The sequence below is a fragment of the Xenopus laevis genome, chromosome 7L (genome assembly GCF_017654675.1).
Source record: "Xenopus laevis strain J_2021 chromosome 7L, Xenopus_laevis_v10.1, whole genome shotgun sequence".
Taxonomy (NCBI): Eukaryota; Metazoa; Chordata; class Amphibia; order Anura; family Pipidae; genus Xenopus; species Xenopus laevis.
The window spans coordinates 58,057,329-58,070,993 of NC_054383.1; positions in this window are offsets into that span (position 1 = coordinate 58,057,329).

Sequence of the window (13,665 nt, forward strand, 5' to 3'; positions counted from 1 at the left end):
CTTTGATAGGCGTGCAACAGCCGAATCAACTTTGGGAGGACTATCCCATAACTTTCCCTGCTCCTCTGGAATGGGGTATGTGTTGAAGAATCGCTTGGTTAAAGCTGATCTGCGTTCTGGCTGTGATCATTCAGAGTCTATAGCCTGAGTAATTGCTTTAAAAACTGGAAAAGAGTGGTTATTTTTCTGTTTGTCTGCTTTAGAGACAGCTACTGACTCATCGTTTGGAGGAGACTTCTGGTCTGGCAAAGGTGTGTGATTGTTCTGTGTTAGAATCGCTCTCTGACTCTGATTGTCGATGGTCTGATAATGGCAAATCCAAATCTGCGGGAACAACCCTCCACATCCCAAATGCCCCCATGATTAGGGGACTTTTTGGAATGGATAAGCCACTTTCCAACCTCCTCCTCAGCAATCATGACATGCTAGAAAGTGGAGAGCTCAAGATGCCATGTCAGACTCTTCTGAACCGGAGGCTTCATTCCCAGGGGAGGATGTGGGGGAAGATAATAATCTTCCACACACTTTGGTGATTGCTGAGGAGGAGGTTGGAACGTGGCTTTTATCCATTCCAAAAAGTCCCCTAATTGCGGGGGCATTTGGGATGTGGAGGGTTGTTCCCACAGATTTGGACTGGGGTGCTGAGTTAACCCTGTAGGGGAGCTGAGAGTAGCCTGTTGTTGCCCCTCATCATTGTCAGCAGTAAATAGGGGATTATGCTCTGGAGTAGCATTGATCTGTGGTGACTAGATATGTGCCTCTGTTGGGGCACAGTCAGAACAATAATTTTGTTTGGATTTTCTTGAGGTGTGTCTGCATTTTTTGCATTTCACCACTTTCTCTGCCCTCTTCGTGGGCCTCTTAGAGGATTTGGCAGTTTGGATGTGGTCCCTGAGCTCCCTTAGGGAATATGATCTGTCCATGGTTCTGTTATGACAGGGCTCTTAGGGTGGTAACTCACTTGGAAACAGTAGGGCCTTATTTTAGGCTTCTGTGCTTTGGTGCAGAGTGTAAGCTACTTCTCCAAAGTGTGTGACACAGCGTTGAGAAGTCCGTGCTGTTTGTGACGTCATGACGTCAGACGTGCGACGCGCGCACTGACGTCGCAACGGTTGCCGTTCGAGTCAAGGCGTCTGCATCAAGATTGACTCTTGCATCTGAAATTAGACGCACATGGCGCCATGAGAAAAGGCGCCAAAAACCAGGTACCACACTGGTCGCTTTTAGGTTTAGGGGAGTAATTGTAACAAGCTGTAGTTCTGTTTACTCTCACCTTATTAGTGTTTGTCATAGGGAGTAATAGGGAGTAATAATAGGTAGTACTGCATATCCTTTACTCTAATACAAATGCAGCTGAATGGTATTGGGCCTACCAACAGCGTGATGTGCACTGATTCCACTTGCTGTGTAAGCAAGGAGGGAATTACTGGCCTTTAGCCAGGGCTGATATCTTCAGGTGCACAACGCACTGCAAGGAGGGAAAGTCAACATACGTTAGGAAACAGCAAAGCATGTCCCCATACTCCATGGATAACTGCCGATCTGCCGTAATCTTCGGGTGATTCCACTTGCTGCACAACGCACTGCAAGGAGGGAAAGTCACCATACCTTGGGAGACAGCAAAGCATGTCCCCATCCTTGAATGTAGAAGCTCTGAAGCTAAAGGAAAAAAGAATTAAAAAGAAAGGAAACTTTTCTGTCCTTCACCTCCAAGGCAGGACAAAGAACTGGCAATGGGAGGTGGAGCCACAACTTATATACCAGGGGACGGGTCAAGAGTTTTATTCTTATGTCCTGCCTCCAGAGATGAGATTGATATTAACCCACACGTTTGCACTGACAGGAGGGCCGACTAGAGAAATGATTTTTTACTGAACATCCTACATATCATCCATTTTTTGCACTTGTCTCTTATTTGCTCTGTGTGGCTTGTATCCATGACTGACTGTGAGGTGGCAGGCGCTGCCCAGTAAGCAGAACTAGGTGGTATAAAGTAAATATACAGAAGACACTGGGGCTTATTTAAATTTTATTTAACAGTAACCCACGCCAACCAATCAATGATTGGCTTTTATCAACCAGCTGCAGGTTAAATGAATGCAAGCATTTTATTGGTTTTCACAGGTTACTGCCAAGGTACAAATTTGCACAGTGTGTCCCAACAGTTTTCCTTCAGGTGGATGGTCAGTTTTATTGAATGTATATGTATTAAACCAGATAACCTGTCCTTACCATGCCATAAAAAAACTGTGAATTACAACGGCATAAGAGTTTGCTGGGCCCCCCTGCCGAAAATCTTTGAAGGTAACCATGCGTGCATAGTAACACTCCCCCTTTCCATCATTCTCCGTCACTGCTCGATGCGGCGTGCACAAAATTTTCTTTAAGAGATCGCCGGAGGGAGGTTTTAAGTGCTGCAGAACCCGTGGTCCGGGCCCCCTGTTCCCCGCCCCACCCCCGCAGCCACAGTGAGCATATAAAGTGAACCATGGTAACCTTTACCAAATGGCAAGGACATATTAGATATAGACAAATCAGATAACTGCCAACAATTGTGACATACCCATATCAAATACATAACAAATGAATTAACTAATTGCAACTTTACAAAAACAAAAGTTTTTGTGTACTGGTGGACTCCTTGACTGACGAAACGTTTCTTCCAACATCACAAGAAAGAGGCAATGATTTTTTGTCACTAAAAAAAACTTCCTCAAAGTGTCAATCTTAATCAGATGAACCAAGCAGGAAGATTCAGGTATCAAAGCATATTTATTCAACATTCCCCTTTTCCAAAGAGAAATTTGGAACGTTCCCCCCCCCGAGCTAACGATAGATCATCCAATGTCCCAGTTGTCAAAGCATACCACCATACCAATTCTGAGCATGGCATACTTTAAGGATCATGGTAAGTTATAAGTGGATGGAGTCATTGCTAAAATCTTTGCTGATTCCGAATTAACAATGGGCTAAATGCTAAAAAGCTGTGAGACGTGGCATGACAGAGGACGAATGATGCTGATTGATCAACTAGTTCAGAAAGTTTCATTTTTACATGAGCTGTACATAGGTACAATTTCCATGGGTTACCTGTATAGATTTTATCACACCCACATCTCCTCGTTTTTTCATCTCAAAATTTCCCAAGGAGCCTGTCAAGGTCACAGTATTTTGCCAAGTGGTTAAAAAGTTGCAAATGGCCCAAGCTTTTGCTCCAGTTCAAAAATGTTAAATATTTCTGTGTTCTATTCAAACCTTTTCATTGTGTCCAAGAAGGATGGATCATTTCATCCTGATTTGGGCCTATAGGCACTAAACCAGTTGGGGAGGTTAACCAGTTTCATAATGGAGATTCTCCATTCAGTTATTCAGTTACTAGAACTGGGGGAAAAACCTTGCAGCTGTGGATGTCAGACATTTCCATCTGGCAAAGTCATCACCATGTTTTCAGTTTTGCTTCCACAATACACTTTTTAAATTTGTGGCCCTTCCATTTCTCAAGGCATCCCCTCATGTCTTCACAAAGATCATGGCAGTAGTGGCTGTGCATCTTTGATGGACGGGGGTTTCCCAAATAACCCCATATATGGGGCTATCAGCAGATAGCACAAAATAATTTGAGATCAGCAATGTATTTTCTTCACCACCTGGGGTGGATATTGAAGTTGGAAAATTCCATACTGGTACTTAGCTAAGGCAATGGTTTTGGATATGGCACACTGGAGAGTGTTCCTACCAGACTCCAAAGCAAGAGCCATTCTGTCCAGCCTTCCAGTCTTCAAAAAGGTCCCCCTTGCACTGTTTGCCAGGCCATGAGGACAGTGGGACAAATGGTATCTTCCACATAAGGCATACTGTACACTCATTTCCACATGTGGAACATTCAATCAGGGATTTTACAGAAATGAAACAAGAGGATGAGAGCACAAGGCTATCGCTGACTTGCTGACTATTTACAATGCTCTTTTTTGGTGGTCTCCACTGTTGTGGGGTCATCTGGTGAGAGCCCAGTCCAACAAAGTCTTAGCAGTGGCTTAAATAATTAAACCAGGGAGGGACTTGCTACAATAAGAGAGGTGGGAAGGATCATGCACTAAGTGTATGGTGCTCTTCTGATAATATCTACAATGTATATTCCAGGAATTTAGAACAAGGCAGCAGACTTTTTCTTCTGGCTTCAGGCTGGATCCAGGGGAGTGGGCCCTACATCTAGAAGTGTTCAACAGCTGGTGGGAAGATGGGGCAGTCCGAGAGCTGTTATGATGGTGGCAGGAGAAAACACAAAATATTATTTACAAGGTATCTGGATTCTCAAGTGGCTGGAGTCACTTGATGCAGTTTCCTCAGGGTCTAGTTTCCCCCCCCCCTGGTATTCCACCACTGGCAGGGATCCCAGGATTCATCATGAAGATCAGGTACAAATGAGCCAGAGTGGTTCTGTGGCTCCTTTTTGGTGGAGATGAGCATAGTTCTTTGAGCTACTGCAGATGTCAGTGAAGGAACGGTGAGACATTTCTCATCGGATGGACCATCTGTTGAATCCAACATCCTGTGAATGAAGTTTTTTATAAATCGCCACTAGACAGGTAGATTTGTGTGTGTTGGGTGGAAGACATACTGTGGAGGACCAACAAAAGGAAGAAGGGAGACTGGACAATTGTTTATTGGAGAGCTATGATCACAGGAATGTATTTTTAAAATGGGAGTAATTAGTGCTTGTATCAAGCTGGAAAATACAGGCTGAAAGTTTAAAGAGGCAGGTAAGCGCAGTGTTGACTGTATTAGAAATTGGTTAAATGGGGACAGAAGGTATGGGGTTGAGGGAGCAGGGTGTGGTGTTGAAGCAGACCAGAGGTCTGACAACTACATCCAATGCTAGAGAGAAAAAGAGTGTAAAGATGTGACTGTATTAAAAGTTAAATTAAAGGAGACGTTTATTTTTCATTTATACTAATATACATGTTAGCAAAATGTAAGGTACTACATTACTTTCTCTACAAATCCTAAAAATTATCTCCAGCACCACCTCTTTCCCTCACTTCATTTCCTGGATGTCTTATAGAGTCAGGAGAACCGCTGGTTATTTCTCATTAGCATAACCTAGTGATGTCAGTAAGTGACAAACAGAACTCAACACCAGGGTATGCTATTTTCAAAATGATCTAATAACATATATCAGAAGATGGCCCTCAAGTTGTCTCTTGATACCTACAAGCAAGCAGCTCTTGCTGGCTGAATTGATATTAGCCATTGGATAATTTTAAGAAAGCATGTTCTTTTTGAAGCCACTCACTTTTTCTGTAACAGCTGTAGGTCCATCTAGTTAGATCAGCTGTTGACCCTTCAACTATTATTAAATCACAGTTTGGTAAGTCAAGGTTGATGGGAGAGGTTGTGGGAGCAGGGAGTAGGGGGAATAGGGAACAAAGGATGACTTCAAGGCAGCTCTATCTACCAGGCAGATAACAACTCAGCCACACCCTCCTCCTAGGCTAAACACACCTCCCCCAGCTGATTGGTCAGTACACTTTAGCATTGCTTTCAATGAAGTTGCCAGATATGGATTGTGTGATGTCATCTGCTCCTTCCTTTGATGATGCGCTGTGTGATGTCATCTGCTCCTCCTGTATCGTGGCTGCCAAAGTCTGGAGGGAAAGTGATTTGAAAAGAGAGAGGATTCCTGCAGAGAAGCAAAATTTCAGTGAGAACTTTTATGTAGGAGACTGCACAGAACTCTACAGAAAGTCACATACAGGTGGTAATCTGGGTGCAGGCAGGGAATCTGTGGGCGTGTGTAGGCTTTGTTTTTTTAGTGAATTACACTGACATCTTAATGTAACATGGAGGCTGCAAATTATCTTTCTAGCACAAAACAAATTTGCTTCCCAACTATACTTTTTGAATATTTGTGCAATAAATGTGCTGTACAAGCAATTGTAATGTGTTTCTTAATGCTAAAATAGTAAATTGTAACCATGTGCTCTCTGCCTGTCAGGGAGCTGGGATGCTCCCACCAGGGAGGTTGTCAGGATCAAGGAGGAAGCCCACAAGGGAGTCAAGGTTGCGGTGTCCAACAAGGGGTAAATCAGGAGAATAACCAAAGTCCAGGCAAGGGTTCAAGGGCAGGCAGAATATCAGCAAAGTCCAAAAGTCCAGGCAAGGGGTCAGCAACAAACAGGAACAGGATAAGTCTTCAAAATAGCAGACAGGAAACCCAGGAAACACACAGGAACGAATCCTATACTTGGGCGCCATTCTGGCGTCTTGGTAAGGCTTTTATATTTGAATTTGGCGCCATTCTGACGTCATCGGCGTCCTTGCGTCGACGTCGCCGCACTGACGTCATCGTGCCGGCACCGCTACCCACATGGTGGCCATGGGCGCTGCCATTTTGGTAGCGATGCCGGCAGGGAAGGACGCGCCGCCCGGAGCTCCTGGACCTGCTCCGGGCGGCGATCGTGACAGTACCCCCCCCCCCTCACGGGGGGCCTCCGGATCACCAGGACCTGGCTTCTGGGGAAATTTGGAGTGGAACTCCCTCACCAGACGAGGAGCATGGACATCAGAGCGTCCTTCCCAGGAGCATTCTTCAGGGCCAAAGCCTTTCCACTTAATGAGGTACTGAAGAGAGCCCCTGGAGATTCTGGAGTCAAGGATCTTCTCCACCTCATATTCTTGTTGACCATCCACAGAGATGGTAGGAGGGGGAGGCTGGACAACGGAAAAGCGGTTGGAGGTAGCGGGTTTCACCAAGGAGACATGAAACACGTTGGGAATTCGCATCTCAGGGGGAAGCTGAAGTCTGACAGCCACAGGGTTGATCACCTCCGAGATGGAGAACGGACCTACGAACCTCGGACCCAACTTAGGAGATGGTACCTTCAACTGAATGTTTCTGGAAGACAACCAGACTTTATCACCGACCTTGTAGGGAGGAGAGGGTCTACGTCTACGATCTGCAAACGTCTTATGAACCAGAGCACTCTTCTCCAGGTTTGACTTGGTTGCAGCCCAAATAGCAGACATGTGGGCTGCATGGTCATCAGCGGCCGGAACATCAGACAACACAAAGTCTTGTGGGAAGGCTTGAGGATGTTGACCATACACCGACATAAATGGGGACCTTCCAGTGGAAGTGTGGCAGGCATTGTTATGAGCAAATTCCGCCCACGGGAGGAGATCAGACCAATCATCTTGACAAAGGGAAACGTGGTTCCTCAAGAACTGTTCCAAGGCTTGGTTCACTCGCTCAGCCGCTCCATTAGTCTGGGGATGATAAGCTGAGGAGAACTGAAGATTAATACCCAGATCTTTGCACAGGGAACGCCAGAACTTTGCTGTGAATTGGGACCCTCTGTCAGAAACGATCTCGGCCGGGAAGCCATGCAGGCGAAAAATGAACTGGATGAACAACTGTGACAACTCCACTGCAGATGGAAGCTTCCGTAGAGGGATGAAGTGGGCCATCTTGCTGAAGCAGTCAATGACAACCCAGATCACAGTGTTCCCACTGGAGGGAGGAAGTTCAACAATGAAGTCCATTGCCAAATGCGTCCAAGGACAAGAGGGAACAGGCAACGGCTGTAGTAACCCACTGGGGCGAGAATGGCTGGACTTGGAAGTGGCACAAACAGTACAGGCAGAAACAAAGTCTTTGACATCTTTACGGATTGTCGGCCACCAGACTAGACGCCGTAAAAGTTCAAGAGTTTTAACAGGACCAGGATGTCCCGCTTGTTTGGAACTATGAGTCTGTTGCAGGATAGGCAGACGAAGCTCAGGAGGTACAAAAGCCATTCCGATGGGGGTATCAGGAGGGGCAGAAGATTGACCAGCCAGGATTTGATCAGCAAACTGAGGGTACAATGAAGCGATGATCTTGACAGGAGGAATAATTGGCTCTTGTCTTTCAGGAGAACGATCCACCGGAGAGAAACTTCACGACAGAGCATCGGCCTTCCGATTCTTGGAGCCAGGGCGATAAGTCAAGATAAAGTTAAATCGGGAAAAGAAGAGAGCCCACCTTGCCTGCCTGGGGTTCAGCCTCTTGAGAGATTGAATGAATTCGAGATTCTTATGATCGGTGAAGATAGTGACTGGAATCAAGGAACCTTCAAGGAGGTGACGCCACTCTTCTAAGACGAGCTTGACAGCCAGGAGTTCTCGATTTCCTACATCATAGTTATGTTCAGCAGGAGAGAACTTCTTAGAGAAATATGCACATGGGTGCAGCTTTCCATCAGAGGGATGCCTTTGGGACAAGATAGCTCCAGCTCCAACTTCAGAAGCATCCACCTCAATGAAGAAAGGTAACCCCGGATCAGGATGGCGGAGAACCGAAGCGGAAGTGAAGGCATCCTTCAGGGATTGAAAGGCTTCAATAGCAGATGGAGGCCAGGAACTGGGTTTACCCCCTTTTCGGATGAGGGCCAGGATAGGAGCTATACAAGAAGAGAACCCCTTAATGAATTGCCGGTAGTAATTGGCAAAACCAATGAATTTCTGGATCGCCTTGGTGCTCAGCGGAAGGGGCCACTCTTGGATTGCGGACACTTTAACGGGATCCATCTCGAAACCCACTGGGGAGATGATATAGCCCAGAAAAGGAATCTTGGACACTTCAAATACACATTTCTCCAGCTTGGCAAAGAGAGAGTTCTTCCTCAAACGAGAGAGTACTTCCTTCACATGGGAGCGATGGCTTGCAAGGTCCTTGGAGAAAATCAGGATGTCGTCTAGGTATACGACCACAAACTTTCCCAAGAGATCCCGGAAAATGTCGTTCACGAATTCCTGAAAGACAGCGGGGGCATTGCAGAGACCAAAGGGCATTACGAGGTACTCATAGTGCCCATCACGAGTGTTGAATGCTGTCTTCCATTCGTCACCTTCCCGGATGCGGATAAGGTTGTACGCCCCACGGAGATCCAACTTAGCCCCCTTCAGTTGGTCGAAAAGTTCTGCGATCAGAGGCAAGGGATACCGGTTCTTAATGGTGATTTTGTTTAGACCCCGGTAGTCAATACAAGGACGTAGGCCTCCATCCTTCTTCTCCACTAAGAAGAATCCAGCCCCTGCAGGAGAAGTGGAAGGGCGAATAAACCCCCGCTGTAGATTTTCTTGAATATATTCTTTCATGGCAGAGGTCTCTGCTGGGGAGAGAGGATAAGTGCGACCTCTAGGAGGCATGGTTCCAGGCAGGAGATCAACTGGACAATCGTAGAGACGATGAGGAGGGAGAAATTCTGCAGACTTTTTACAGAAGACATCAGCGAACTCCTTGTAGAAGGAGGGAAGCGTCTTCAAATCTGACGAAGAAATATTCACCCTCTGGATGGGTTCAGCAGCAAGGCAGTGCTGTTGACAGTAAGGACTCCAACGGGAAACCTGCCCCAAGGACCAATCAATAATAGGGTTGTGCAGGCGTAACCAAGGAAGCCACAAGACGACTGGAACAGAAGGACAGGAAATAATCAGGAACGATAACTTTTCTTTGTGTAAAGTCCCAACCTGTACAGGCAATTCCCCAGTCGTCATAGAGATAAACTCGGATTCAAGGGGTCGATCATCAATGGCGGTTACACGAATTGGAGGAGTCAATGGAAACAGGGGAACATTCATATGCTTGGCAAAGAGAGCGTCCATGAAATTGCCGGCAGCTCCAGAGTCAATAAAAGCAGAGCCAACAATAGTCTTAGTGGCCAGACGAATCTGTAAAGGAAGGAGAAACCTGTGAGTGTTCTCTTGAGACTTCGGAGTAGTGCCCCCTACATGAGTTACCCTAGATATACCTCGGGGAACAGAACTCGTAGGCTTCACCGGACAAGAGTTCGCAAAATGAGATTGTCCACCACAATACAGACATAGGCCAGCCATCCGTCTACGGAGTCTTTCTTGCTCAGAGAGACGAGCTCTTCCAACTTGCATAGGCTCCTCCGAGGGAGAAGTAGAAGCTTGAGTAGCTGGAGTAGGCAAGAGGAGTCTTTGAAAGCGGGGTGCCAACAAGGGTTGAAATTTTTTACTGCGCTCCTTCTCTACTAGATGCTCTCTGAGACGAGTGTCCACCTTAATGGATAGCGCAATCAGATCTTCCAGCAGGTCAGGGAACTCCCTGGAGACAAGATCATCTTTAATACGAATAGACAAACCTTGATAGAATACGGCCTTATAGGCATCGTCGTTCCAGGAAGTCTCAGCCATCAAAGTTCTAAAGTCAATAGCATAGTCACTGACACTGCGGTTTCCCTGTCGGAGTTGCAGAAGACGAGAAGGGGCATTTGTAACCCGTCCCGGGGCATCAAACACAGTACGAAATGCTTGAAGAAAAGCCTTGGCATCAAAAGACAGTGGAGAATTCTTCTCCCAAAGAGATGTTGCCCACTCAAGTGGTTTGCCCACCAAACGAGACATCACATACCCCACCTTGGAACGTTCATTGGGGAAGTGCGACGGTTGAAACTCGAACTGGATCTGGCACTGTGTAGCGAAACCTCTGCAGGCCTGTGGGTCCCCACTGAAGCGAGGAGGAGGCGGAATACGAGGCTCACCAGACGAGAAACCTGTGCTAGACGAGATGTCCGCCATGGGAGGATTTACAGCCGCTTGGGAAGCAGGAGGCGCTGGAGGCACTCGGGAGAGAAGGGTATCGAGTGCCTGTCCTATGCGGTACTGCTGGGCTTCATATTCCTCCATGCGGGATGCCAGTCCGCGGAGCGCTCGTCCGACATCAGGCGTAGCATCCTCAGTAGGATCCATGGCCCAAGTATAATGTCAGGGAGCCGGGATGCTCCCACCAGGGAGGTTGTCAGGATCAAGGAGGAAGCCCACAAGGGAGTCAAGGTCACGGTGTCCAACAAGGGGTAAATCAGGAGAATAACCAAAGTCCAGGCAAGGGTTCAAGGGCAGGCAGAATATCAGCAAAGTCCAAAAGTCCAGGCAAGGGGTCAGCAACAAACAGGAACAGGATAAGTCTTCAAAATAGCAGACAGGAAACCCAGGAAACACACAGGAACGAATCCTATACTTGGGCGCCATTCTGGCGTCTTGGTAAGTCTTTTTTATTCGAGTTTGGCGCCATTCTGACGTCATCGGCGTCCTTGCGTCGCCGTCGACGCGCTGACGTCATCGCGCCGGTGCCGCTACCCACATGTCGGCCATGGGCGCCGCCATTTTGGGAGCGACGCCGGCAGGGAAGGACGCACCGCCCGGAGCTCCTGGACCTGCTCCGGGCGGCGATCGTGACAATTATAAAGCAACTGTTCTTGAGCAGTCCAGACCAATTTGGGCAAACGATGTTTCTAAACATTGGATCAGTATTGAGGAGGAACAATTACCTTCTGGAACGTTTAAATCATACTTGGAATCCAGGACGGTCTGGAAGGTCCAACAAAAAGTCAGGAACCCTATTACTGCTAACACCTTTAAAGTGTGGAAGGAAATGATGAAACTGTGTAAGAAAGATACTTTGGCTGTTGACACCCCTACATCACTGTCAGTATTACATAATGTTATTAAGAATATTAATCTAGATCACTGGCAGACATGTGGCTTACCAACAATTGAACATCTGTTAGAAGGTTCAAGTATTAAACCCTTTGATGAACTAGTGGCAACATATGATATCCCAATAACAGATAAAATACTATATGATAAAATTCATAAATTTCTAGCCAGGCACCACTTTAATCCCATCACTTTTACTCCCCAAATTAATAGATTAATTAAGCCAGAAGGAAGCAATGAAAAAGGGTACATCCATCTTCTATAGAACATTATTGGATCTAGTAGGAGATTCCCCCAAGTGGCAGTTAAACAATTGGCAGGAGAATTTTCAGATTGACATATCAGAAGAAGAATGGGAGGCAGCATATAGATCCTTGAGAAAGGCATCTCATTGGGGCAAATTCACTAAGCGCCGAAGCGCCGAACGCTAGCGTTAATTCGCAAGCGTTTGGCATTTTCGTTACTGCACAAATTCACTAACGAACGCTGGCGTAGTTTCGCTAGTGTTACTTCGCACCCTTACGCCTGGCGAAGTTTCGCTACCGACGTAACTACGCAAATTCACTAACGCGCGCAGTGTACTGAATGCTACCTTTTACGCTAGACTTCCTTCGCCACCTCAGACCAGACGAAGCGCAATAGAGTAGATAGGGATTGCTTCAAAAAAAGTCAACATTTTTTCTACATTATGGGTGATAGGATGAAAAAGATCGAAAAAATTTTGGGGCTCCCCTCCTTCCCCCCTACATTTCCTGACTCATGGCAACTTACCTAGACAGTGGGCACATGTGTAGGGCAAAATAAAAATTTTATTTGATGTTTTGAAGGTTTTCTAGCCATTTGTAGTGCTGGTACGTATTCCTCCATTGAAATTTGAATTTGGCGCCGTATGCAAATTGGCCTTCGCTAGCGTAACTTCGCTTCACTTAGCGAATCAACGCTAGTGCAACTTCACAATCTTACGCTACCCCTGTGCGCAACTTCGGATTTTAGTGAATTTGCGGAGCGCTGGCGAAACTACGCCTGGCGAAGTGCGGCGAGGCGCGTCGAAGTTGCGCCTGGCGAAACTACGAATGTTAGTGAATTTGCCCCATTGTGTCTCTCATCAAGAGGGCTTAATTAAAACCATTGGGCAGTGGTATATGACCCCTGAACGAATTTCTAAATTTGATCCTAAATCATCACCCTTGTGCTGGAGAGGATGCAATCAGACAGGTTCTCTGATGCATGTTCTTTGGAGCTGTCCTAAATTACAGAGACTCTGGGAAGATATTGACAAATTTCTTAAAAAACTTCCTGTATCACTAGAAACAATCCCCCCTGGAATGGCCTTGCTTCATCTAGGTACCATGGACCTGCCACCTCAGGAAAGACTGATAATGAATCATATTTTTATTGTTACTAAAAATGTCATAGCAGCTAATTGGAAGTCCCCAATTATACCCAAGCTTGCAGACATTTTAAAAATAGTAGATTCCAATCTTTTAGCTGAAAAGGCTTGGGCCATAAGATGTGGCAATCTCCAGTCTTTCCTGGGAAGGGCTAGTTTATGGCCTACAATATACATACAATCTAAACTTTCAGAACTTTAGAGTTTTGAGATCAGAACTATAATCCCCTCCTCTCACAGGACACATATATGTAGAACAGTATATCCGGTTTCATTTGGCCTTATTGGATGTCAATTAAATCTTAATTTTTGGAAAATACAGGGAAAACTTTCTGTTCTATACTTTGAAGATATTGGGACTTGTAGATTAGTGTTTGTTTGTTTGTTGTTAGTTATTCATAAGTTATGGTTTTTATTGGATATTTATCACCAGATCACCAGATATTACCAAATATGACTTAGATGTTGAAATAGGAGTATAAAAAGGTGGATACTACACAATTCTACAAATATAAATACCATCAGTTCAACCTATATGCAAGTGTGAAATATGCACATTGTTGATTTAAGTGAATATTGTTAGCTATCATAACGTAGACTATAGTTTAATCATTATTGTTGTTTTACTGATAACTACTACTGTTGCTGTGATTGCTATCATTGAATGTATATGTTTAATGTAATGACATTACTAGATTCACTACATTTATTATTGAAATGTTTGTAAAATTTCTTTCTTGAAAAACCCAATAAAAAATATTGAAACCGAAAAG